The 27,634-nt window shown below is 48.7% G+C and overlaps 1 protein-coding gene and 1 long non-coding RNA gene across 7 annotated transcripts in view; one reads left to right on the top strand and one right to left on the bottom strand.

Annotated features, from left to right (window-relative positions):
- Positions 1-2,918: 2,918 nt before the first annotated feature.
- On the bottom strand, positions 2,919-16,061 carry LOC142830002 (uncharacterized). The gene is made up of 4 exons (XR_012905011.2): positions 15,937-16,061; positions 15,395-15,425; positions 15,252-15,283; positions 2,919-3,033 (listed from the first exon to the last, which is right to left on the bottom strand). It is a non-coding gene; the product is annotated as an uncharacterized LOC142830002 (long non-coding RNA).
- A 37-nt stretch (positions 16,062-16,098) lies between these two features.
- The window catches only part of UBAP2 (ubiquitin associated protein 2), a 150,319-nt gene continuing 138,783 nt past the window's right edge, over positions 16,099-27,634 (top strand). For 3 of the 6 annotated variants that reach the window (XM_075932780.2, XM_075932778.2, XM_075932776.2), the window contains exon 1: positions 16,100-16,238. The gene's annotated coding sequence lies outside the window, so the exon portion shown is untranslated. Of the gene's footprint in view, positions 16,239-17,745; positions 18,344-27,634 lie in introns of those variants that run through there. The other 3 variants (XM_075932779.2, XM_075932781.2, XM_006122991.5) reach the window with 2 other exon arrangements.

Raw genomic sequence — 27,634 nt, 5'->3', positions numbered from 1 at the left:
AAAAATCTCAGCACAGTTTATTGTATCAAGATTCTGCACTGTATCAAAACAGTTGAACTTACCCTAAAGTGAAGGGGGTCGTCATCAGCCCGTCACGCCCGCCAGACTTCTATTGTGCCTGTCCTTTTCCAGCATTTTTCCTGACTTAGAAATGGCTTCATTTCTGGGATGCTGAGGGGCATCTCTTCCCACTCCCGGGATGCCATAGCAAAAGAGCCCTTGTTTGTGGCTTCCCATGCTTGCCTCTACCTATTGATCCTGCATTTCCTGTAGATGCAGAGGATGTAACCATCCAGTTGGGACTTGCCACTTAACTGCCAGAGCCGCACAGAACGCAGCACAAGCTGGTACCCTTGCTTAGCTTCCCTGCTCACAAAACAGCCTGCAGCAGGCTCTGCTCCTCTTCTTCCTCCACAAATTTAGTCTCCCCCGTTCAGCCTTTTCTCCCAGTTTCTCTTCTGTTAGGTGTGTGCGCTGAGTTCCTTTGTGGCCAGGTGACTTCAGCTCCTGTTCAGCAAAACACCGGGGCATATGCTTAGGCCTTGCTGAAGCTAATGAAACTGAAGGAAGGGGTTGAAGCATATGCTTAAGTACTTTGCTGGATCATAACCTCTCTCCTACAATTTGATTCTTACATTTTTCCTTCTCTGTTACCCTGCCCTGGGTAATTCCCTGAATTGGTCTCTGATTTGGAGGGCTGTGCTCCCAACTGAATTCATGCGTGGCTGGGTATCTAAATCTGGCTGCTTTTTACTTGTTGTTCTGGGGATCTGTGTGTGTGTGTGTGTGTGTGTGTGTGTATATATATATAATCTCTTTATTCCCATTCTCTGCTCTTTTGACATGCTTTTGGGTCCAACCGTGTGAGACAGAGGTTACTTATTTCCATTGTGTACAGAAAGAACTTGGAGGAAAATGGGCTTTGTGTGCAGAGAACTGTAAAGGTACTTCTGATTCAAGTAGATGGAACATTGACATTTTCTTAATGGAATAAGAACATTAGTTCCTGAATTTTGCTTGAATCACTTCCACTGGGGGGCTCATGTCACAAGTTCCGGGTTCACTGAATGTTGCAATGTATATCAAGATTATTTTTGATCAATGCAAAATGTGCCTCTTGGGTTTCTTAAGTATAATGTATAGGTCAGTCTGTTTCACTTTGTGTCTTGATGCTAGGAGTTTAACTAAAGACTGATTTAATTCTTGTGATTCTTGCTATTCAATGTTAACATCCATAGAGCAATCCTCGCTGGCCTTTCTTGAGCAGCGTGCTGGAATGCAGAAAGGGGATCTCACTAACCATGGAACCCGCTGGGCTTTCTTTGGGCTAAGGAGAGGGGTTCTGTTAAGGTTCCATGTGGTTTTTAGTACTTTTTAAATCCACTGCAGTTATTCTACAGATCCAGCATCTCTTTCTTCAAACATAATGTGGGATTGCAAAAATACAAATCCAGCAACCCAGGATCTCCGCTGGCTGGCTTGCATAATTTTTTGCAGAATGAGGTGTCTTTTTTTTTTTTTTTTTTTTTTCTTGTGGGGAAGAATTCTAAGTGGTTGCGAAGATTTGGCTCTGATGGTGACTGTCCCATGCAAGTTTCCTAAATGCAGTTGAATGTTTTGGCCTTCTCTTCAGAATGTAAGAGAGCAGTTAAAATTGAGCTGGGACTGCTTTTAGGTCATCAGTGTGTTGCTTGATCATATGGACAGCCGCCTGCTGACATTTGGTTTGCAAGTTGACTTCCTTTTAATTGATCAAGGAATAAAATTTGTAACTGGTGATGGGGAGACTTGTGAATAGATTCATTTCCAGATCAAATTAAGAGGTTAATTTTCAATCTCTCATTCACCGGGCTACTGTGTCCTCATGTCAGAAAGATATGGCTCTCAGAAAAAGCATGTTCGTGCATGTGGCAAAGACCCATGCACTTTTAAATACCTAGATCTGTACATTCTCATCTGTATGTTAACCATTCTGTAGTCTGACAAATGGATCTTTTACTACTGCCCTCTTCTACAGAAGATTGTAACTAACTGCAGTTTGTTCTTTCCACTACTTGAAGTTGTGTGAACTGAAATTGGTGAACAAAAGTATTTGTGCATCTTAATATGGATATCTCTAAATAAAATGTATTTGTATAGTGTTGGCAGAGTCCTTTTATTATTTATTTCTGCTGTTGTACATAAATTGGGAAACCACTCTTAGCAGGTTAATACAGCTCTTTGTACAGCTAGGAGCCAGAAGACACAACAAATTGCCATATTGCATAGTATAAATATCAGCACCATTCTGGGAATGCTAACTCCAGACTTGCTGCCTTGGTTGTGCTCCCTTCAAACCGGCAGGAGGCCTCCTTGCTGGCATGGGTGGTTGAAGGGGAAATGAAAGCTGAATTGCTTTTGGCCATGAATAATTGTTCAGGGAAGAACATCTCAAGGATGCTGCAGCGTAGACCCCTGCACAGATGCAACATTTTGCATCTGCATTAGGGATGTGAATGGGTAACTGGGTGATGCTTACTGGGTAAGTGTTAACCGGTGCCTGGGAACAGCCTGTTGCCTGCAGCCTGCTAGGGACAGATGGCTGCTCCAGCGTCACTGTGCCACCTCCCACCACGGGGCAGGTGGCCCCAGGCCAGCTGGAGTGGGCTACTGCCTTCGATCCTTCTTAGTTGGTTACTCAGTTCAAGGTTGGGTTTAACCTAATGTTTAACCCATTAAGTGATTACATCCCTTATCCATATCGGCAAAAATGAGCCATGTTCACGTGTATCCATGGGTACCAAGTGGATATTTACTCTGGAGCAGTCCTCTCATCCCCTCCTCCTAGCCAGAACATATCGCATGCCCTGCCCAACCCCAGCAGTAGTCTTTCACAAAGAAACTCACCAAAAGGCAATGGCGTAGTGGATGCTTTCAACTTACCAGCTGGCTTACCAGAGGGTCTCAAAGTGCTCCCTAAACATGCCATAGCGATGATACTTCTGTCTCACCCTCTTGAGCAGGAATAATCTTCGTTTAACTTGGGGGCGGGACCTGTTTTTTGGATTGGGGGACCCCCAACCCATAGAAAAATTAGTTGGGGGCTGCACACAAATGAGAAGCAGAAAGATGCTTCTTCCCCACCCCCCAATTCCTCTCACACCAGTGCCTAGAGGGGTCCAGCCTAATAGATTGTTTGCTCCAGCCCCCAGGAGAGCAGCAGGCAGGCCGGAGCACCAGTATGGGCTCCCCAGTGCTTGGGGGGGCTCAGCCTTGGGAGTTGGATCCAGGCAAGCGAAGGGCCACTGGCCCTGAGGTTCATCCTGATTTATCCCATTTTGGCTTCCCCAGGTAGAGACTGCTTCAGGGTGAGCATGTAAAATTAGGCCCTGAGGATCTCTGGCAGGCTACCCCCAGGGCAGTGTTTTGCTCACCCAATTTCCCTTCTCTCCCACTCTCTAGCTGATTGCTTCCTCTCTACGTTTTCCCCGCCTACCCCAACAGACTTGCTGCTCGTGGCTGAGGCGGCTTGCATGCTGTTTCTTAGAGCCCCCCTCTTCCCACCAACTCTGGGGGATGGAGTCTTCTCAGAGGGGGAGGAAATGCTTCCTCCCCATGGGGTTGAAAAGCCAGGAACAAAGCCCTGTACCTTGAGCTAGCTAGGAGCGTCTTCGGACCACCGCTGCTTGTGGACTCGGGAACCCTCCTCCCCATGGTGTCTCACTGCCCCGTGTTGGCTTCCCCTTGAACAGACTCCAGTTCGAAGTCGTGGCTTGTCTTGTTGTCGTCCAAAGTGCTGTATGGACTGGCCCTCGCTGCCATCTCTCGGCACTATGCTCCATGGGGGAGGCTTATGAGCACTGAAGGAGACGGGTCTAGAGCCCATAATGATCACTGCCGTGATTGCTACCTGCCAGCTTTCCTACAGCGGTGACTCTCCCGTCGTGTAAGGCCCCAAGTCCCTCCGAACCATTCCTGCTGCAGCAGGCGTAGGGCGATCATTCCCTTTTAGCCGTGTGAGCTCTGAGACCACCATGCTGAAGTCCATGTAAGAACATACAACATCTGTACTACACGCCGAAGGGTCAGCCCCGGAATTAATGCCCTACACTTACTGTTCCCCCCTTCCTCCCATGCGGAGTCCTTTCCCTCCCTGGTGCTCGGGCCAGGGATCGCAGGGCTGCCTCTACGCAAGAGCCTTGCTTGTGCTTTGCACTCTTCCAGTGCGGCGTAGTTTTGAGTGTAATGTGGTGTCTCGTCTCTGCCAGTTGGTGGTGCCGTTGTTACAAGGCAGAGAATCACGGTGGAACAGCACCAAGGGGCCTCACACATGGAACAGGCCACTCCAGGATGTGAGCTGATCAGATACAGTTTAGCTTGTTCTGCTTGAGCCTGGATCTATGTGTGCTGAGTGCTTCTGGGCATTCCCCGGCTGATCTCAGTGTAACTGTGTGGTGCTGCTTGCTGCGTTTGGGGGCCGGGAGCAGTTACACCTTGAAAATTCAAATACTGCTGGGAAAATCTCTCGGACAATGAGGCTTCTTCCCCCTGAGAAGAGGGGTTTGTTCTTAGTCACCTTCAAACTCAGAGCCAGCGGCGTCGACTCTGGGTTGGAGCGCCCAGGGAGGAAAAAATGACACGTGCTGAGCACAAACTAGCAACTCCCGGACAGCCTCTTCCCCCTGCCAGTGACTCTACCCATCAACTCCCAGCACCTGCTGTGATCAGCTGTTCGTTGGTGTGCAGGAAGGAGAGGAGCAGGGAGGGGGCTTAGAGAAGGGGTGGAATAGGAAGAGGCAAGAGGGGGACTTGGAGGAACCACAGGACTGGAGGGAACCCCAAGATTGGGGTTGTAAAATCCCATTTCAAATGTTTAACCATAGAATTGAACTGGCCTGTCCTGCCGGGGCAAAGGGCTGCTGGAGCAGCCCCTCTGCCTGCAGCACGGTGGGCCCGCGTGGGTTGGAGCAGTGTCTCTGCCAACAGTATGGTGCGGGCAGGGGGATGCCCAGTGCACTGTGCTGTGGATGGAAGGCTGCTCCGGCCCAGCTGGAGCGTCTCCTGTCCATGGCAGGCCTGGCCGGCTGGAGCAGCCAGCAGCATGATCTGACGGGCTGGTTAATCGTACGGCTCTTCCATCAACATAAGTAAACCACCCCCAACAAGCTCTGCTGCTGACCTAGAGCCGTCACACGGGCGCTTTTGGTGCTGACTGAGGCTGTCTACACTGGCAGGTTCTTGCGCAAGAACCTGCAGAGCGTCCACACAGCCCGCCCGCTCTTGCGTAAGACGCCTTACAGAACAGCGTGGTAAGAGAGGGCTTCTTGCGCAAGAGCGACGCTCTTTTCGAACAGGTGTAAGCTCTCTTGTGCAAGAGGGCAGTGTGGATGCTCCGCAGGGGTTTCTTGGGGTGTGTCTAGACTACAGAGTTTTGTCGACAAAAGTGGACTTTTGTCGACCAAACTATACCTGCGTCTTCACTACCGTTGAGTTCTGTCGTCATAACGTCGACGGAACTCAGTAGTTTTGTCGACGCTGGTAAACCTCATTTTACGAGGCATAACCCCTTCTGTCGACAGTTCTGTCGACAGAAGGTGTTATTGCATGTAGGGTTGTGTCTAGACTACAGGGTTTTGTCGACAAAGCAGCTTGCTTTGTCGACAGAACTGAATGTAGTCTAGACGCTCTTTGTCGACAGAAGCTTTGTCGACAGTACCTGTCGACAAAGCTTCTGTCGACAAAACCCTGTAGTCTAGACATACCCTTGTGCAAGAAAGACCTATGGCTAAAATGGCCATCGGAGCTTTCTTGCGCAAGACCGCGTCCACGCTGCTATGGAAGTTCTTGTGCAAGAACCCGCTAGTGTAGACGTAACCTGACAGTTGGGGCGTATCTCTTTTTCCCCACCCCTGACCAACAAAAGCTTTACTGACAAATGCTAGAGCAGACATAGCTTTGGAGCTCGTAAGACTTGGGGAACGGCTGTAGCAATGGCATTTTTCAAGCACGTTCCCGTTATTTAAATTTGCTCGGAGGAGAACAAGCAATGCTTCTACAGGTCAGTGTTTGCTAGATTTAGAATCCAGCTCTGACGCTCATGGAGGCAGAGTGCAACTTCAATTGCCGTTCACCTAGTATTCTGCCCTGCCTTCCTTACTGAGGCATTCCCCAAATGCAGGACGAGGCTGGCGGTATGCAAACAGACGGAGGTTTCTTACTTGTGGTAGGAGTTCTTTGAGAATCCCTCTGAGGCTGTCTACACTACAGAGTGTTTGTGGAAAAACGGCCGTTTCGTCACAAAAACTCACGGAGCGTCCACCCTTCAAGTGCGTTTTTGCGCAAGTAAATCAAAAGATCAGAGGGTTTTTTGCGGAATTGGTAATCCTCATTCTAGGAGGAGGAACGCCTTTTTACGCAAGAGCTCGTGCCCAAAAGGGCATGTGTGGATAGAGGAAGAGGGGTTTTTTGCAGAAGAGGAGGAAAAACACAGGTGCCCTGATGGCTATTCTGTCCATAGCAATCGCTGTTTACTTGCGAGAGCACCCAGGCAGTCTGGATGCTCTCTTGCACAAAAGCGCATTGCTTTTTCGATGTGCTTTTGCAGTGTGGACACACTTGCGCAAGAATCTTTTGCTTCCAACAAAATCTTCTTGCGCAAAAAGCCTACAGTTTAGATGTAGCCTGAATGTTCACGCTCCCTGTCTGTATTCCCTGCTGCTGTAGAGTCCTAATTATGCTGTTATCTGGTATTCAGCTTTTGCATTTGGGAGGAACTGAGGTGGCAATGGTGCTAACCCCCTTCTTCAATCACCTCCCCATGTCAGCATGGGCTCTAGAGATGGGACAGAAAGGTCAAGGTGCTTACAGGCTCTGATATGAAAAGGTTCCATCATCCTGGCAACTTTCGTGGGCACAACCCACTTCAGATGACAAAAATGGAGCAAGAGCAGCAGAGGGTCAAATATAAAGCAGAAAAAGAGGGGAGAAGAGGTGGAGGAAAAAACTGTCAAGTGTCTGTGCTAAATGAGGCTAATAAAGGGAGCAGTAGGTGTTTGATACTTAGTTTTTTATGTCGTTTGGGTGTTGAACGTAATGGACCGTCCAAGAGAGGTCTTTGTTTAGTCCTTGGCTAACTGTCAAATTTGCATATGAAGGCCAATTCTGCAGAAAGACACAGGAAGATGAGCTTGTTACAGCAGGACGATGATATCCTGTCTAGTGCCTTTGGCTATGTCTAGACTGCAGGCTTCTTTCGAAAGAGCCTCTTTCAAAAGATCGCGTCTAGACTGCAGGCGGATCTTTCGAAAGAGAAATCCGCTTTTTCGAAAGAGCACCCAGTGAGTCTGGATGCTCTCTTCGAAGACGGCCTCTTTACATTGAAGAACGCCTTCTTTCGAAAGAGGAACTTTCGAAAGAAGGCGTTCTTCCTCGTGAAACGAGGTTTACCGCCATCGAAAGAAAAGCCGCATTCTTTCGAAATAATTTCGAAAGAACGCGGCTTGAGTCTGGACGCAGGGGAAGTTTTTTCGGGAAAAGGCTACTTTTCCCGAAAAAACCCCTGAGTCTGGACACGGCCTTTGTGAGCAAGAGGCGGGGGGGAAACACGGGGGAAGTGTAAGTCCTCTGCTTAACAGAAGAAGCACCAATAACTTCTGCTGTCAAGACCAAGGGATTTCAATGCCTATTTTGCATCAGTCTTCACTAAAAAGGTATATTGTGACCAGATACTTAACATAATATTAAGACCGAGAATGAAAATCTAATTTCATTCTTCAATGGGGGATATTGGCCTAGAGCAGTGGTATGAGTACTGTTAGGGGTACTCGAGAGAAGTTGGGGGGAGGGGTGGGGCTTCTGCCAACAACTGAAATTTGGAGAAAACTGAATTTTTGTTGCAAGTTTTACAGCGCTTTATTCTTTTTGTACTTTTTTTACACTCAAATTTAATCGTCTGCCTTGCTCCGATTAAGTAGTTTAAACAAATGTGTTGCAATGGTAGAAAAAAATTGTGTCTGAAAACTGTAGGTGCTGGGGGTACTTATAATTATTTTTTAAAGGGGTACTTTATATAAAAAGGCTGAGAAACACGGGCCTAGAGGATGAGGAGGAATCATGATACATCTTGATTTTAATAAGGCTTTTGACAGTCCCCCATAATATTCTCATAAGCAAACTAGAGAAATGTGACCAAGTTGAAATTTACAATGTGAATGCGCATTTCATGTGACGAGACATTCCATGAGATTTATGAAAATATGCCCTATGATATGAATGACTGGGATGGGGTGAGGTGACAGAAGACCCCTTGGGGTGTTTCCTGGAGTGCTGACAAAGCTACTGAGACTTGCCTCTTTGCTCTCTGGGGCTTCTCAGCACCTGGTCCTGCTGGGCCAGCTCATCTGGTCTGCTTCCAGCCAAGGTACAGAACTGAGCTCACCGCCCACCCTTTCCCCCAAGGAGCAGTACAGACATTGACATTGGAGCGGGAAATTCTTCAGATCTGAGGAAAATGCAATTTGGGGCCCAGCTCCCTGGGATGCCACTTCCCGCACGGGATCAGAACACCAGCTCAATTATTTGGGTAAGCCCCTTTAACAAGGAAAGGAAGGTGTGCGCACTGATTGCTCCCCCAGGTAACAATTATTTGTACTGGGCTTGATAGTAAAAGTGATTTTAAGAACAAGCAGTCGTTTTTAAGAGGTTGTAGATGAAAACAGGCAGAGCAAAACAGATTACAAATTTAAAATAACAGGGGTCCCAAACTGTCACAATTGGTTGAAAGATCATTCTCAGAGTAGTTATAAATGGTTCATTGTGAAACTAGGGCAGTGTATGTAGCAGGGTCCTATAGGATCTGTCTTGAATCTAAAACTAGTCAATATGTTCATTCATGACAGAGATAATGGAATGGAGAGTACACTTATAAAATTTGTGAATGACCTCATGGTGAGAGGGGTTGCAAGCACTTTGGAGGACAAGATTAGAATTGAAAACGACCTTGACAAATTAGAGAATGGTCTAGACTGCTAAGCAAAACACACTGCGCCTATGGTAGAATTCTTTTCCAAAAGCTCTGACAAACTGCATGGAATCTGAAAGGCAAGTAGGCTGTGTCTACATTGGCAAGATTTTGGGCAAAATCTTGCCGCCTGTCTACACTGGTTGCGAGTATTTGCACAAGAACACTGACGTTGTAATGTACAAAATCAGTGCTTCTTGCGCAAATACTGTGACGCTCCCGCTCAGGCAGAAGCCCTCTTGCCCAAGTGTTCTTGCACAAGAGGCCAGTGTAGACAGGCAATGTTAATTTCTTGCGCAAGAAAGCCCGATGGCTAAAATGGCCATCGGCGCTTTCTTGCGCAAGAGAGTGTCTACATTGGCATGGATGCTTTTGCGCAAAACCACATCTCGAGCGCAAAAGCACATGCCGAAACTTTTCCGTTAAAAATATTTTTGCAAAATCATGCCAGTGTAGATGCAGCCCGATAGTTCTTCTTGATCACGCCTCATCCTTGCAGAGTCTGTGAATGGAACTGTGCTGCGTTGGCTTTGCAGCACTTAGTGCGTGTTTCCTACATTTTACGTCTGAATGAAGCCAGCTGGTCAGAGTAGGAGGTGCACATCCATTATTTGTTATCGTTTTGCTGACCCTATCTTTGAATCTAGTTCTGACCTACAAAGCACTGGGGAAAATACAGGAAGGAGCAGGCCTGAGCCAAGGGAGAATAAGCTAGACAAGCCCGTAGGTCGGAACACAGGAACTGCCGTAATGGATCAAAGCACTGGTCCGTTTAGTCTAGAATGCTCTCTCCAATAACAGCACGCACCTGCTGCGTCAGAGTGGAATGCAAGAATCCCCAGCATGAGCATGTCCTTGCCATCATTTTAAAAACTTCTTTTGAAAAGCTTTACAATGAAGTATTTGCTATTTCCCGCCCTTGTATTTATTGCCTATGCAGCTTAAACTCTGCCCCCACAAATCTTTCTGGCTTGTTCTTTTTTTCCCTTTCTCACTACCCTTTAGCAGTGGGGAGACCACGCTGGCACTCTGGCTCCCCTGCACAGGGCTGCTGCACACAAAATCTACTAGGCTCTGGTACCCAAGGAGAATGTGGGGAGTGTCTTTCTCCTTCTCAGGGGGGGGTCCCGTCAGTGCAGAGTTGTGGGGATTTTTTTTGCTTCTCACTTGTATGCAGCCCCTGACTGATCTTTCTGTGGGTCAGCGGCCCTCAACTCAAAAAGGTTCCCCGCCCCCGCTCTAAAACGTTGGTCTTTGTTGCTGTGCATCGCATGCCAAATATCCATCTTTGTTAGCATGGGATTGCCAAATGACGATTAAAGAATGCTAATAATACTCATTAATTGGGCACAAATTAGAGAGTGCAGACAAGTGTGTCATGGAGCTTGTGAAACTCTTTAGAGCTATAATTATTTCCCGGCCTCTATAACAACAAAACAAAGTATCAGTGGCTGGCTTGAGAGAAGCACCTTTTCTTGCTCTTTCATTTCAATTTAGTTAGCAGAAAGGGCCTTTTAGACTGGGAGTTTTCCTGACTAGCGTGAATGGTCCAGGCCCCTACCCAGCAGAAGACATGGGAACACTTCATAAACAGGTGTGCTCTCAACTTGAGTTAAAACAGCAGTGAAAACACAGCCACTAAGCTTTTAACTCCAGTTAGAAGCTCAATTCAAAGTCTCAAGGGCAGCCTGGAGTTGCCCACGTTACAAACCAACTTGCCATCTCTCTAGGCTATTTTAGCCTGAGTTAAGATTGCACCTTTTTATTTGCAGTAATAAATATTGTGGTAGGAAAGAGCCTGAGACATAAGCCTTGTTTTAAGAGACAAAACCTGCTCACAGGATTTGGCAAGCAGACGCCTAACAGTGCAAAAATATACACTTTCAAGACGTGCTAGTTACAGAATATTTACGGAAAGACAGCGGGGCTGACAGCCAGGGAGGGGGACTGGCTCCTGGAAGGGGCGTGGCCTCAAGCAGAAGGGGTGGGACTGGTGAAAGCCAGCCCTCCCTGCTCCCCCCTCCTCCCATAGCAGCTCTCTCAGCTGCCAGTGGCAGCGATTTAAAAAGACTGAAGCTCTGCTGATCAGCTGGGTGGCATTTGAATCTCTCCTAGGTGGCTGCCCAAGCACTCAGCTTACAGGGAATGTAGGCCAATCCCTTCTCTAGGCACTGGGTATGTGATGAATGTCCTAACACAGTAGTCAACAACCAGAGCGGGATCTACTGGTCAGGGCTGTCCTTAGGATTAATGGTGCCCCTATGCCTGACTTGCTCTTCCACCCCTACTCCCCCCCCTTCGCAGAAACTCCAGCAGCCAATTCCCTCCCTCATGGGCTGCGTCTAGACTGGCAAGTTTTTCCGCAAAAGCAACTGCTTTTGCGGAAAGCTTGCCAGCTGTCTACACTGGCCACTTGAATTTGCGCAAGAACACTGACGATCTCATGTCAGATTGTCAGTGTTCTTCCGCAAATACTATGCTGCTCCCGTTCGGAGAAAAAGCCCTCTTGCGCAAATGTATAAAACCGGACAGCTGGCAACCCTACTCTTCCTTACACCCTCCCTTTTAGCCAGATACTCTACCCCCAATCTGCTCCTGCTCCCACCTCCTGAAGTGTTCATGTGGCGCCGGGTCCTCCAAGCTCTGGCCCAGGCTGGGTGGAGGATGCAGACGGGTGAAACACTGAAAATTTATTAATTTTTCATTTTTTATATGCATTTATATTTTTGAGCTGCAAAAGACAGTACTGAAAAAAACCGGGTTCCAACTAAAGTAAAAAGTTTGGGAAACCCTCATCTAGCCAGCTTTCTATCCATCTTACAGTCCATTTATCCAATCCATAGTCCCTTAATTTGCTGGCAAGAATATTGTGGGTCACTGTATCAAAAGCTTTGCTAACATTGGCACTGGGGGCTTTGGGAGGACCAGAAACAACTTATTTGAATATTCAGTATTTGCTTATTGAATATGCAAATATGCAAATGAATGTTACCAGTTCTCCAAAAGCTTGTGAATGGATTTACTGGTCCCCGGGTCAAAAAGTTTGGGAACCCCTGCTTTAACCCAAGAGCAGAGTCTGCATCCCCCTCCCTTGCACCTCTGATCTCTGGCCCCAGCCTGATAAAAGCGAGTGAGTATGGGGGAGGAAGGGAGGACGGGCTATGTCTACACTGGCGCGTTCTCACGCAAAAACTCTTTTGTGGAAGAGCTCTTGTGCAAAAACTCTTCCAGAAGAAAGTGTCTACACTGGCATGTGCTTTTGTGCAAGAGCATCCATGCCAGTGTAGACTCTCTTGCACAAGAAAGCTCTAATGGCCATTTTAACCATAGGGCTTTCTTGTGCAAGAAATTCATATTGCCTGTCTACACTGGCCTCTTGCACAAGAACAGTTGAGCAAAAGGGCTTATTCCTAAGCAGGAGCATCATCGTTCTTGCGCAAGAAGCCCTGATTTTATACATTAGAACGTCAGTTTACTTGCACAAGAACACACGGCCAGTGTAGACAGGCAGCAAGTTTTTGCACAAGAGCAGCTGCTTTTGTGCAAGATCGCGCCAGTGTAGACACAGCCGGAGTGAGCAGGGGCAGGCCCTTGGAGAAGGGGCGGGAAGGAGGTGGGGCAAGGGTGTTTGGGTTTTAGGTGGATCCTGGATTGCATTTAAATTCAAAAAGCGATCTCCTGCTTAAAAAGGTTGGAGACCCCTGCAGTAAAGGGTTCAAAGCCTACGTGGAACGTCACCAGAGTTGCATGTTGTCACCCCTATTTGTTACTTCATCCCACTGCTGAGTATGGCTAAAAGCGGAGATGTGGAGTATCAGAGGGGTAGCCGTGTTAGTCTGAATCTGACATGCATCTGACGAAGTGGGTCTTTGCCCACGAAAGCTTATGCTCCAACACTTCAGTTAGTCTATGAGATACGGAGGTGGAACTGTTTACAGCTGACATGAAGGAGATATGGGAGCGCATCTCAACTATACTACAGTTGCTCAGCAGCTCTACAGAGAGCTTCACAGAGCAGTCCACGTTGAGGAGCTTTGCGAGACTCCAAAGAGGAGGCATTTAGAAGTGGAGTAGCAGTAGCTCATAATGAACCTCTGGATTTAGTCTGAAAGGAAGGACCTGAACCATTTCAGGAAGTGCAGATTGCTGGAGTACACAGATGTTTCGTGATGAAACGTATCAAGTGTTGCAGCTAAGTCCAACAGGATGAACATATGTCCCTGGTCTTTGGGCATTTATAAAGGTGAAATAAGTATTTTACAGTTGGCCTCATTACAGAAATGTAAAACTATTTGTAAAAGAGGCAGTGTGGCCTAGAGTGTAAAACAGAGCTTCATACCACCTGCAATCAGGCTCCTGTTTCCTGCTCTACCACAATATCCCTCTATAACCTCTGACAAGTCACTTTACCTCTGGTTCTTAGTTACTTCATCTGAAAAATGAACTTGCCAAAGGGCCATTTTCAGGATAGTGAAGGAGGTGGAGTAACCACCAGATGCTATTTCCTTTTTCATCTGAAAACTAGCCCTAGCTGGTTTAGAGACCGACAATGAAATTCACAGTTGTTTGTTTTTCGCTATTGATAAGAGTATGTCTAGTTTTCAAACAAAAGCAATTTCTTAAATATTTTCATCTCCACTCTCGACCTTGAAAACTGTCTCTTACCCAAGATCGTGTAAAATGTACCTACAGTTTGAATTTTTGGATGTAATGTGACTGCATTTAGTAAAATGAGGAAGACCAAGAACCATCAGGCTCCACAAATATTTCTAAAAGAAACGTTTTTTAATCTTCAAACAAAGCATGTAATTTAATGCAAATATTCAGAGAAGGTTCCAAATGTCAATGAGACATAACCCTAGACATCTGAAACCATGAGAATCTATTTTTGAAGTTACAAGTTTTGGCAAACTACTCCCCTCCCCAGCTTTCTAATGGAACTGCATTGCGGCATTAAGTGCCTCTCCCTAAATAAAAAAGAATTTGAGGGCCAAGACTGGAATATTGGTCCTTCACCATTGTAAACGCAAGCTTCCACTACCTGTCTTATGTTGTTTCTAAGGGCTTGTCTTTTCACAACAAAATTAACTACAATTATAAATCATGTGTTGACTCTCAAGTCCTGTCCACACTCAAAAACCATTAACTGGATTGCGATGCTGATTTTTCACTCAAGCTGGCTGTCCTGTCAGGTTGAAACTAGGGATGTAAAAAGTCATTTAAAAATGTAACTGTGTAATTGCTAAAAATCATAGTGATTACACACACTGCTGGCTCTGCAGTATAAAACTTATATATAAGCTTTATACTACTGAGCCTGCAGTGAAGCATCCTGGGAGCACCTGAGGAGCTCGGTGTAATCTGTAGCAGGCTGGACCTACCACACTTCCCATGGTCCCCTGCCTACAGTCCCTGATTGGCCTGGGGACACGTGAAGTCTTTGCCCCCTGCCTCCCAGTGCTTAGAGTGAACCACCAGCTGTTCTGAACTTGATTGATCTGGGGGTGGGGGAGTGGCAGATCTGGCCCATGGAAGCTTTCCTGCTCACACAGGCTGCGTCTAGACTAGCAAGTTTTTCCACAAAAGCAGCTGCTTTTGCGGAAAAACTTGCCAGCTGTCTACACTGGCCGCTTGACTTTCCGCAAGAACACTGAAGATCTCATGTAAGAAATCAGTGTTCTTGCGGAAATGCTATGCTGCTCCCGTTTGGGCAAAAGCCCTCTTGTGCAAATGCTTTTGCGCAAGAGGGCCAGTGTAGACAACGCGGTATTGTTTAAAGCCCCAATCGTGAAAATGGCGATCGGGACTTGTGCAAAACCGTGTCTAGATTAGCACGGACGCTTTTCCGCAAAAAGTGCTTTTGCGGAAAAGCGTCTGTGCCAATCTAGACACTCTTTTCCGCAAATGCTTTTAATGGAAAAACTTTTCCGTTAAAAGCATTTGTGGAAAATCATGCCAGTCTAGACGTAGCCCCAGGGTCTAAAGGCTATGTCTACACTGTGTACTTTACAGGGACACAGCTGTGCTGCTACAGCCATGCAGTTGTAAGGCATGTAGTGTAGCTGCTCTTTGTCTGAAGCTATCCATACAGTACTTTTCGCCAGTAAAATTTTGTGGGTTAGGGGTGTGTTTTTTCACAGGCCTAATCCAGAAAAGTGTAATGCAGACCTTGGCTCAGTAGATAAGGAATCTGTTTAAGGTGAATTGAAATAAATTACTGATAAAAGAAAACAAAAAACTGCTCTCCACCCACCTTTTTACTGCTGTTCAAATGTAATCAGACAGCTTAAAGAAACAAAGAAGAAATGTCAATTGTGAAATCAGCTTAACTTTTCAATGACCTGTTGCTTAACATATTTAATGGATCTTCTTCAGATCATGCAGAAGCATCCTCACCTGGCTTTACAGTACGTGTGGTCATTTTCACCTGAAACCAAATTTCCAAACCAGACTTTTTGATGATGCTAATACAAGCTGCCCCTCCTTTCCAGCCCCCACCCCTGGGTACTGACCTCCCCCCCTACAGCCTTTCCCCCTCCTTTCCAGCCCCCCCCCACCCCTGGGTGCTGACCTCCCCCCCTCCCCTACAGCCCCCCCCCCCACCCCTGGGTGCTGACCTCCCCCCCTACAACCCCCCCCCCCACCCCTGGGTGCTGACCTCCCCCTCCCCTACAGCCCCCCCACCCCTGGGTGCTGACCTCCCCCCCTACAACCCCCCCACCCCTGGGTGCTGACCTCCCCCCCTCCTTTCCAGCCCCCACCCCTGGGTGCTGACCTCCCCCCCCCCCCCCCTACAGCCCCCCCCCCACCCCTGGGTGCTGACCTCCCCCCCCCCCCTACAGCCCCCCCACCCCTGGGTGCTGACCTCCCCCCCTACAGCCCCCACCAAGCGGGGGTTGAGTCCCCTCCCCCTGCCTTGGAGCCGGTCCCTATCCCACCCTGGACTCCGAAGCCCCGCCCCCTCAGGAGCGAAGCCCCGCCCCCCGCGAGGGGCGGGGCCGATGTCTCTTCCCGCTCCCCGCCTTGCTGGGAAACCCTGGTCACGTGCCGAGGGAGCGTCTTTGTCTCCTTGTGTCACGTGGGGGAGCGGGCGGGCCGGCTCGCGCGGAACGGCGCTCGGCGGCGCGCGCGCTGTGTGGGTCACGTGGCGGGGGAGCGGGCCGCGCGGCGCGGCGCTGCAGCCGGGGGGGTCACGTGACAGTGGTGGGCGCCGCTGCTGCTTTGTGAGCACATTGGGCAGGTAACGAGCGGGCCGCGGGAGGGAGCGACTCCCCCGCCCCCCGGGGAGCCCGCCGGGCCGGGCGCGGGGCCCTCAGGGGCACGGCGGGGAGCGGAGCCCGGGGAGAGCCCCCCCGCCGGGAGCCCCCCCTCCCCGGGGAGAGCAGCCCCCCGCCCCCCCCTCCCCGGGGAGAGCAGCCCCCCCCGCCGGGAGCCCCCCCTCCCCGGGGAGAGCAGCCCCCCCGCCCCCCCCTCCCCGGGGAGAGCAGCCCCCCCGCCCCCCCCCCGCCGGGAGCCCCCCCCTCCCCGGGGAGAGCAGCCCCCCCGCCGGGAGCCCCCCCTCCCCGGGGAGAGCAGCCCCCCCGCCGGGAGCCCCCCGCCCCCCCCCGCCGGGAGCCCCCCCTCCCCGGGGAGAGCAGCCCCCCCGCCGGGAGCCCCCCCTCCCCGGGGAGAGCAGCCCCCCCGCCGGGAGCCCCCCCCCCCCCGGGGAGAGCAGCCCCCCCCGCCGGGAGCCCCCCCCCCCCCGGGGAGAGCAGCCCCTCCACCCCCCCCCGGGAGCCCCCCCCCGGGGAGAGCAGCCCCTCCGCCCCCCCCCCGGGAGCCCCCCCCGGGGAGAGCAGCCCCTCCGCGCCCCCCCCCCGGGAGCCCCCCCCCGGGGAGAGCAGCCCCTCCGCCCCCCCCCGGGAGCCCCCCCCCGGGGAGAGCAGCCCCTCCGCCCCCCCCCGGGAGCCCCCCCCCCGATGTGTAAAAGGGAAGTCAACATCAAGCCTAGGCATGCAACACCCCCGGGGAGAGCAGCCCCTCCACCCCCCCCCCCCCGCCGGGAGCCCCCCCCCCCCGGGGAGAGCAGCCCCTCCGCCCCCCCGCCGGGAGCCCCCCCCCGGGGAGAGCAGCCCCTCCGCCCCCCCCGCCGGGAGCCCCCCCCCCCCGGGGAGAGCAGCCCCTCCGTGCCCCCCCCCCCCCGCCGGGAGCCCCCCCCCGGGGAGAGCAGCCCCTCCGCCCCCCCCCCCGCCGGGAGCCCCCCCCCGGGGAGAGCAGCCCCTCCGCCCCCCCCCCCGCCGGGAGCCCCCCCCCGGGGAGAGCAGCCCCTCCGCCTCCCCCGCCGGGAGCCCCCCCCCCCCGGGGAGAGCAGCCCCTCCGCCCCCCCCGCCGGGAGCCCCCCCCCGGGGAGAGCAGCCCACCCCACTGTGAGAGCCCCTGGGGAGAGCAGCACCCCCCCTGCCGGGAGCACTCCTGGGGAGAACAGCCCACCCATTCCGCTCTCCCCACCCCCCCTCGGGTTGGGCAGCCCCCCCCATTCCGCCCTTCTCTCCACCCCCTTTTGGGGAGAGCAGCTCCTCCATCCACCTTCTCCCACTTCCCCTCAGGGAGAGCACCACCGCCCCCCTTCTGCCTTCCTCTCTGCCCCCTTGGAGAGAGCGACCCCCCCACTCTGCCCTCTTCTCCCCCCCTTGGGGTGAGCAACTCCCTCATTCTGCCCCCCCCGTGCCTCACCTTCGGGTGAGCAGCCCCCCATTATGCCTTCCCCGGTCTCCTCTCATGGAGAGTAGCCCCCCATTCCGCCTTGCTCCACTCCCCACACCCCCTCATTCCTGGGGAGAGCAGAGCTCCTCCATTCCACTCTTCTCCCCACCACTTCCTTGTTCCTGGGAATGGCAGAGCCCCCCCATTATGCCCTCCTACTCATCCCCCACAGAGAGAGCAGTGTCCTTGCTCAGGGGAGAACTGAGCCCCCCCATCTGCCCCATTCCGTTTGCGAAGGGGGGGTCCTCGTTTGCCACTCATTTCCCTTTTACCCTGAGAGAGAGAAAATAGAGTCCCCAGAGTGAGAGCCAGGTCCCTTTCTCCATCTATTTCCCCTCTCTCCTTAGATAGACACTACAGCTCCTCATTGCCACTTATCTTCCCTCCCCCAAGAGAGACGTGAGAGATTCTCCTTGCCCCCTCCCCATGACCAGCATCGTCCCTGCTACCCATCTCTCCCCTCCAGATAGAGAGCAGAGCCCTCTTTCACTATTCTACCCCTTCCAGGAGGGTAAAGCCCCTTCTTGTTTGAGGGGACTTGAGGGTAAGGGGGAGAAGGCCACCAGAACCTCATCCCTTCCCATCTTACTCAAAGAGGAAGGGGTAAGTGTTTGGGGGGAGCAGAGTGGATTAGAAAGGTCCTTCCCCCACTTGTGGAGGCCTTTTTCCAGGCTCTAGACTCTCTTCTCTTCTGTATACCTTGAAGAAAGCTCTAGTTTTTCCTTTCTGATGCTCAAGAGGGAGTGAGGGAGAGCAGTTGGGGGTGTGTCTGCTCCTTTGTCGTCTCTATCTCCTCCTACAAATTGGGGATGGAGGAATCAAACCCTCCTGGTATGATTCCTCCACCCTGCCAGAGAGTTCCCATCTTCCCTTCCTCCTAATCTCTTGCACCCCACACCTCCCTGTCTTTTCTCTGGGGAGTGAGAGCTGTCTTCTTTCTCCCTGCCTTTGCCTGGTTCTCCCCCCATTTTAGGGTTGGGAGCAGTGCTAGTTTTGGAAGTGAGAAGCCTATGTCAGCCCTTTCCACACCCCCAATCAGCTGGTTCCTCTAAGAGCATCAGAAGGACCATCTGGGTCAGACCAATGGTCCATTTAGCCCAGCAGCCTATCTTCTCACAGTGGCTGTTGCCAGACTTCACAGAGAATAAACAGTGCTTCATTCCTTGTTCAGTCTGGTATCTGCTAGTGGAAGACTTTGGAATAACCACTGGGGTTGCCTTGCTGACCAATTGGCTAAAATTAGGGCTGTGCATTCAAGCTTATTCCTCTCCATCCTATGTATTTCATTAGGCCTAAATTATCTTGTCCCCATCTTCCCTATGCCTCCTTAGAGTAGGAAGGGGTCCTGGCTTACTCCCCTTTGGATTTGAACCCCGGTCCTTGTGGTTTTCATTTGGGGGAAAGGGCTCTGTGTTACACCTCTGAGCCCCAGTGAGAGGCATAGGGAGGGGTCCAGAGAGTGTAGGATAGTGTTCTTACATTAAGCAGAGGGAGAGGACAAGCAGATCTGTAGGGATCTCCTCCCACCCCACTCTAGCAATCTGATTTTATTATTCCCACGTCCATTTTCACTGTTGGAGGGGCATCTGTTCTCTTCACACAGACTCGTGCCTGTATGGGGCTTTGGTCTCCTCCCTTTCACCAGATTTCTGGCTCTCCTGTACCTTGGCTGTCAAGGAAGAGAGGTTTCTGATTCTCTCTGGTCTGCCTCAAACTCATGTCTCTTTTTACTGTGAAAAGAAAGTCTGTTTTTCTCTGCTACCCCTGCTGAATTCTGTTTTTTTGTGTGTGCTTGTTTTTTTTCTTTTTTGGGGGAGGAGGGGAGAGTCTAGTCACCTCATTGGGTGCCATGGTTGCTGGGATTGTCTGAGGTATGCTTGTGCTGGGGGGCAGGGTTTTGGACAAGGTCTCTGATTCCCTCAAAGTGATGGTATGGTTAGGGCATGTCTTTGGTCCCTTTTTAAAATTCTAATGCAGGCTGAAGGGGAGCTGGCATTGTAGGGAAGAGGAGGCAGAATTGTTATTGAACTGGATATTCTGTGTGGTTTCCATACTGCTTTTCTTCCATTGTTTCCTGGGTGCTCCCCTCTTCATTTGTGAGGGAGGTAGCGAATCGTGGTCTACTGATTATCAAAAGGTTGCCCAAACAAATAATATTTTCTTTGTTGCAGCAACTGCAGGTTGCATGAGGACAAGAAGGCGAATTATCTTCTCTACATTAACACACCGCACATGGCCTTCCTTTGTCCCCAGTGTTTAGGGCTTTCTCAAATTCAAGGGTGTGAAAAACGTATCGTGGACTCTGATATCTGGTCCTTTGTGTACTTTTACCTTATGCTGTACACATTGCATGGGGGAGACCAATGCTTCTACAACTGGGAGTCCTGACCCCAAAGAGCATCATGGGAATGTCTCAGGGTTATTGCAGGGGGTTCTGGTATTGCTTTCGGAGCTGGGTGGCCAGAGAGTGGCAATTGCTGGCTCTGAAGGCAGTGCCCTGCCAGCGACAGCACAAGTGGGAGTGTGGCAAAACCATACCATTCCACCTTTCCTTCTGCGCTGCCGCCTGCAGTAGCCACACTGTGAAACTTCACATTTAAATGTCTGAAATTATGAAATTTACAATTTAAAAAAATCCTGTGACTGTGAATTTGACCAGAATGGAATTTGGTAGGATTCTATCAGTTTTTGCTTAGCTATTGGGGAAACTGGTTTCTAGAGCAAGATTGTGCGCCTGCGTTTAGTCACTTATGTTTAGAAAACAAATCTGCACTTTCGTTGTTGTTAGTGAAGAAGATTACCACAGGAAAGAGTATAAACCCCTTTGCTGGGAACTGGCTATAGAAAGGGAACTGCTGTCATTTCAGTTTTGCCTGCTTTCAAGTCAGAATTTGGCTTAGACAAAATTTGGTACTGAAATGTCTGCAAATGCGGTACTTTATGTATCTGTGACTTTTAAAAGAAACTTTATTTGTGGATAATCTAAGCCAAGGATGGGCAAAATATGGATCTGGCCCATTTAAGATTTCTTCTTGCCAACCATGACTCTCTGGACTGCTAAAAGTCCTGTGGCTCCCAGCATGTCTGTGTGCCCCGGCAGGTGTGTGTGGGGCGTGGAGGGGGAGGCAACTCTATGCGCTGCTCCCTCCCCCAGAACAATCTTCACAGCTCCCACTGGCTGGAAGCTGGCCAATGGGAGCTCTGGGGGCAGTGCTTGCAGGCACAGGCAGTGATGTTTTCCCCCTCCCCCAAATGGACGTGCAGAAACATGCCAGCAGCCTGCTTGAGTACCCTGCTGTGCTGCCGGCCTATGGCAAGTGTCTCCCAGCCAGAGCTTGCACCTTGCACCCCATCCGCTGGTGCAGGTCAGAACCCTCTCCTGCACCCATACTCCCTCCCAGACCCCACACCATTCACCCTCTTACGCCCCATCATTCTGTACCAGCTCAGAGCTTTCTCCTGCAGCCAAATCCATTCCAGACCCTATGCCCCTTCCATTAATATTGTAGAAATGTGCAGCCTGTGATGACTTACCAAAATTTGTGGAGTCCCTCCCCCCATGAAAATGATTGTCCACTCAGTAAAAACAGTATACCCAGATATGCAAACACTTTTTTTAACCTGTATATTATGTAAATTAGCTTTAATAACATGTGCTTTAATAACATGTGTGAAGCTTCTCTCGTCTAGTTGTGTTGACATCTTAAGTGTGGACACACACCGCCATCTTGCTTATTTATAATTAGAGGAACAGAAAAAATCCTGTGAAACAGAAACGAAGGGTCCTGTGTTACAGTGTGCATACCCTGGCTGGATGTGCAGCCCACTGCAAGTGCTTCCCCTTGTCACCAAAGAGCAATCTGTCCCCTAGTCATCTTAATTTGAGTAAATGATGGATGCTTATAATAAAGCAGAAGATCAAAGGAACAGCCTCTGGGGTGGTGTTGGCTGGTGAAATGTAGGGGCCCTCCTGGTGTGAGAGCAGCTGTTTTTTTCGAGGAGAGAAATTGGAACTGGATGCGAGCGAGGGCAAGAGAGGGGGAGGACGTGCAAGACAGGAGGAGCTGCACTTTCCGTTGAAATGGAGCCCTTCCCAGCAAATGGCATAAAATCAGCCTCTGGAAAGGTCTTGTTTTTAATATCTGCTAGCTCCTTTTAGCAATTCCCTTGGTCATATCATATTTCCCAATGGAATCTGGGTCTGGATTCTCATCGGACTGGCCCTGTATTTATATGGAAGCTCCAGTTAGGTATGGTAGTTTCATTTAACTTTTGCTTAAAATGTTCATTTTTAAGCTTACACTATACAACTTGAACAACTGAGACTTAATTGGTTTGTGGTGCTGGAGGTGGCTTTTTTTGTGCTCCTGAAGTGTTATGTGCAGGTGCTGTAGTAATTAGTGTAAATACATGCTGAGAATGTATAATTTGGGGAAGATGAGCAAAGTTTATGTTTATAATGCCCCTGATATTTTACAGAATGCCAGCTTTTACGGATGTTGTGAAAGCTCTGTTCCACTTCATACTAGTTACTGCCTTTTTAGCTTGTTAGTACAGAAAATGACCTTTAGAAATGTTATGATTACAATAAAGCCAAAATCCAGGAAATTCAGAAATGATGGCCAGTTCTCTGTTTACCTCGTGATTCTATGAACAGTGTTCCACTTCCAACCTTCCTTTCCCCAAACCTCATATTATTATGGATGATAGCAATAATACTTCAGAGGGGTATCTGAGTTAGTTTGTGACAGGAAAAACTTAAAACACAACAAATAGTCTAGTAGCACCTTAAAGGCTAACAAAACGTGTAGATGGTATCACGAGCTTTCGTGGGCAAAACCCACTTCTTCATATAGTATTAGGTTATAGAATTCTTGCTTATTTTTAGAGCTAGCAACATTTTTAATATGAGCACAGAATCTAAGCCAGTGCAAAAACAAAAACAAGGAGTTTGTAAGTTTTAGTCTGGATAAGAGAAGAGGGCAGAGATAGGGTCTACAGTGACCTAGACAGATTAGAGGATTGGACCAAAAGAAATCTGATGAGGTTAACAAGGACAAGTGCAGAGTCCTGCACTTGGGACGGAAGAATCCCAAGCATTGTTACAGGTTGGGGATTAACTGGCTAGGTACCAGTTCATCAGAAAAGGACCTGGGGGTTACAGTGGATGAGAAGCTGGATATGAGTCAACAGTATGCCCTAGTAGCCAAGAAGACTAATGGCGTATTAGGGTGCATTAGGAGGAGCATTGCCCGCAGATCTAGAGAAGTGATTATTCCCCTTTATTCAGCACTAGTGATGCCACATCTGGAATATTGCGTCCACAATTCTGGGCTTCCCACTAGAGAAAGGATGTGGGCACATTGGAAAGGGTCCAGCATAGAGCAACCAAAATGATTAGAGGGCTGGAGCACTTGACCTACGAGGAGAGGCTGAAGGATTTGGGCTTATTTAATCTGTAGAAGAGAAGAGTTAAGAGGGGATTTGATAGCAGCCTTCAACTTTCTGAAGGGAGGTTCCAAAGAAGATGGAGAGAGGCTGTTGTCAGTAGTGACGAACGGCAGAACAAGGAACAATGGTCTCAAGTTACAGTGAAGGAGGTCTACATTGGATACTGAGAAAAACTATTTCACTAGGAGGGTGGGGAAAGTACTGGGATGGTTCCCTAGGGAGGTGGTAGAATCTTCATCCCGTGAGGTGTTTAAGTCCCGGCTTGACAAAGCCCTGGCTGGGATGACTTAGGTAGGGTTGATCCTGTTTTGGGCAAGGGGCTGGACTTGATGATCTCCTGAGGTCTCTTCCAGCCCTATGATTCTATAAAGTCTGAGAGGGTAAATAACAGCTTTCAAATACCTAAAAGGTTGTTGCATGGAAGAGAGAGAGAAATTATTCTTCTGGACTCCTGATGATAGGACAAGAAGCAATAAGCTTAAATTGCAACAATGGAGGTTTAGGTGGGATGTGAAAAGCTTTCTAACAGGCAGTGTGGCTGTGGCCATTTTGTACCAAAACCCCCTTTTCTGCAAGATCCTTATGCCTTTCCCAGAGAGCAAAACCCCCTAGTGCAAAAACGGAACAAAAGAGAACTATGCAAATGAAGCATGGGAAAATGCTAATCAACGCTTCATTTGCATTGCCTCTTACGGCAAAAGTCATAGTCTAGCCATAGCGTGGGGGTTAAGTTGGTATAATCATGTTGCTCAGTAGTTAATCAACTCTGCAAGTTTGTAGTGTGGACCTGTGCCTAAGGCAGAGTCTGTACTTACCCGCAGGGTGATGCTCTGCAGGTCAATCTTCTGGCATTTGATTTAGTGGGTGTAGTAAAGACCCACTAAATCAAACTCTGAAGGTGCCTCTACTGTCGCTGGTACCCCATCTCCCAGGGAGTAAGGGAAGTTTACAGGCCCGTTTCTCCCATTGACGCCGCCCCCACAGCAAGAGGTCAAAGTTCAAATTAGTGTACATTAACTCCAGCTACGCAGTTAATGTAGCTGGAGTTGTGTATCTTAATTTAAACTTATCTCCTAGTGTAGACCTGATCTTAATTCATCCTAACTGAGCATTGCAGGAATTTTTTAAATTGTGCTGAAAATTCAGTTTACTTCAAGTCTGCACAGGGTGTATACATGGCCAAAATTTATCAGTGCTCCTAATAGTCTGACTGTGGTTACCTTAAACAAAGCAAAATATTTTTGTTTTGAAATATCAACATTATAGACATTTTACCCAATTTAATAACAAAAATCCTTTTCTTATTTCTTTAGGTAGTAGTATGGTTTAGCTGTAAAATTCAAGTTTTGCAGCTGAGTCTATTCCCAAATAGACTGCCACAGTGTGCAGTGGCAGTCAAAAAAGCAAATAGGATGCTAGGAATTATTTAAAAAGAGATCGAAAATAAGACGAAGAATATCTTACTGCCTTTGCAAAGTCGCGGGGAAGCCGGCAGCGGGACAGCCCAGGCGCGCCTGGGCTGCCTCGCTGCCCGAGCCCTCCCGCGGCTTTGCTCCGCGTCTTCCTGGTCTGCAGACCAGGGAGACGCAGAGAAAGCCTCGGAGTACACGGGCGGCAGGACTGCGAGGTCCCGCAGTCCGTGTCCTCCGGGGGAGCTCCGTTCGTAACTGTCGGGGACTGCCTGTATAAAGGAAATTGCTGTTGACTATTCATTTTACTTGATCTTAAATCTTGTACTATACATAGCTGTCAGCTAGACCAGTTTCAGCAAAATGTGAAACTTTAACTTACATTGGGCCAATCTCTGCTTTGTTTCAGTGGTTCAGTTCCAGAATACTTCTGCTGAAGTCATTGTAATTGTGATGGCAGAATGTGGCTTGCAGTCCAAGCGCTTGTCTACACTATGGGCATCACAGTTGCAGTGTCCTGGTGTAGATGCTTCCTATGTTGACAGAATGGTTTTTTTCTCTATCAGTATAGGTAATCCTTCCTGAATAGTGGTAGCTGGGCCGATGAAAGAATTTTTTCATTGGCCTGCTGTGTCTACTACACTGAGGGTAAGATCAGCTTCACTATGATACTAGGGGATATGAATTTTTAACACCTCTGAGCAGAGTAGACTGATTAAATTGCTTTGATTTCAAAGAGGTGATTTAAATCATGATTTTGGAAAGCCTTGATTTAAATAAGCTTTTCCATTTGTACTCATTTTCTAAAGAAAGGTGCATTTTTATTGGTAAATATAACCTTTAAAACATGATGATTCACAACTAAATGAAGCCTTTACACTACATTTGGTACATCTTTTTGCTCTTTAGGAGGTACATGATAACCACATTTACATAAGGAATTGTTTAGCTTTATATTTTCAGATTTTTATTAATTGTGTGTTTGTGGTATGTTAGAAAATAGTGAAGGAGCTATTGCCTACTTATGTAATTGACTCTGCTCTTGTTTTGTGACAAGTTGCACTAGGATGGTAACTGGAATTTAAACATATAACAACATATAAAACTTTGTTTTATTTCATATCTTAAAATATCTTAAATGCTTTGGATAAATAGATTTCTCTTACCAAAACGTGTTTCTCATTTACAGGTAGATGACTTATTAAAGGAACCAAGGGATTAACTGTAGTTAGTGAATTAAACTGATTATTTCAGGTCAGGGGAAATTTTCAAATCTGCCAAAGTGAAAGTGACTGGAGATTAAGTTCCTACTCACCTAAGTCTCTAGAAAATGAGATGGCAGTCTACTAAATTACTGAGGCTGTTCTTCGTACTTTTCAAACAAGTAGGTATCTCCCCTCCTCCTCTTTTTTTTTTTTATTCATATACTGGAAGAGGAGAGAGGCAAGTTTTATTGCTTTTTTTCGTCTCCCAGTCAGTTCCTCAACCTTGAATGCATTGGTCCAAAAGATGAAAATATTCCTTTTGTCCTAGGGATGTAAGTGACTAGTTAACTATCCAATAAGTAAAAGCTTATCAGATAGTCGACATACTAGGAGACTTGTCACTTCCCCTCCCCTTGCTCTGTCTATCAGAAAGAGGCAGGAAGAGGAAGAAGGGGTGGTGTTGGGGGAAGCTGGCTGAAAAGCTGGTTCCTCCCTGCTCCAGCTCCATGGGACAGGGCAGGGGTTGCAGTGTTGGTGTTTTACCTTTGAAATGTGAAAGAGTCCCTGCTGGGCTCTTGTACATTTCAAAGCGGAAGTGCCCACGTAGAGCCCAGGGTCAGTGCCATCGATGACCATTCAAGCAGTACATGTTCGCTGATGTTTTTAATAAACACTGAACTGGAAGTAGTTACTAGCTAAGCACCCAGAAACAGTTTGCTCAAGTGCTTAACCAGCTTTTGATAGCAGCAGCCTCTCCTGCAGGCACAAAATAGGGATGTTAAAATTAGATTTTTTAACTAATCAAAGGGTCGATGGGATTTCCATCAACTATTTGATTAGTTGATAAGGGCGCTTCTGCTTTGAAATGTAGCAGGAGCCGCCCAGCAGGGGCTCTTGTAAATTTCAAAGTGGAAGTGCCCACATGGAGCCCAGGCTCGGAGGGGGACTCCCTGCTGACCCCAGCCTCCATTCAGCATTTCAATCTTTGAAATGCATTAGAGCCCCTGCTGCGGTTCTTATACATTTATTTCAAAGGCAGAATGCCGCGCGGCGCTTCCGCCTTTGAAATGTTGCTACATTTCAAAGCGGAAGCGCCCTTATCGACTAATCGAATAGTCGATGGGAATGCCATTAGTTGATTGATCTAATTTTAACATTTCTACTTTGTGCCTGTAGGAGAGGCTGCTGCTGTCAAAAGCTGGTTTATCACGTGACCAAACTATTTCTAGATTCTTAGCTAGTAACTAATTCCAGTTGAACATTTTTTAAAAACATCAGCGAACATGTACTGCTTGAATGGTCACCTCTGGCACTGACATTCTAGTGGCTGGCATGAGTGATGAGTCATATCACATGAGCATCATCTCTGGCAGCTTGACAGATTACCTTGATGAAATTGGGTAATATTGGTGAGAAAATGAGTTGGAGCAAGTGCTTGATCCATCTGCTGTTTAATGCCGGCAGTTCAAATTTGTGGTTATCATAGAATGATAGGACTGGAAGGGACCTCGAGAGGTCATCGAGTCCAGCCCCCGTCCTCAAGGCAGGACCAAGCTTCGTCTACACCATCCCTGACAGATGTCTATCTAACCTGTTCTTAAATATCTCCAGAGAGGGAGATTCCACCACCTCCCTTGGCAATTTATTCCAATATTTGACCACCCTGACAGTTAGGAATTTTTTCCTAATGTCCAATCTAAACCTCCCTTGCTGCACTTTATGCCCATTACTCCTTGTCCTGTCCTCAGAAACCAAGAGGAACAAATTTTCTCCTTCCTCCTTGTGACACCCTTTTAGATATTTGAAAATCGCTATCATGTCCCCCCTTA

The sequence above is a fragment of the Pelodiscus sinensis genome, chromosome 6 (genome assembly GCF_052426305.1).
Source record: "Pelodiscus sinensis isolate ZL-2025 chromosome 6, ASM5242630v1, whole genome shotgun sequence".
Taxonomy (NCBI): domain Eukaryota; kingdom Metazoa; phylum Chordata; order Testudines; family Trionychidae; genus Pelodiscus; species Pelodiscus sinensis.
Note: the sequence above shows the minus strand (reverse complement) of the source record. Positions and strands in the feature narration are given on the sequence as shown.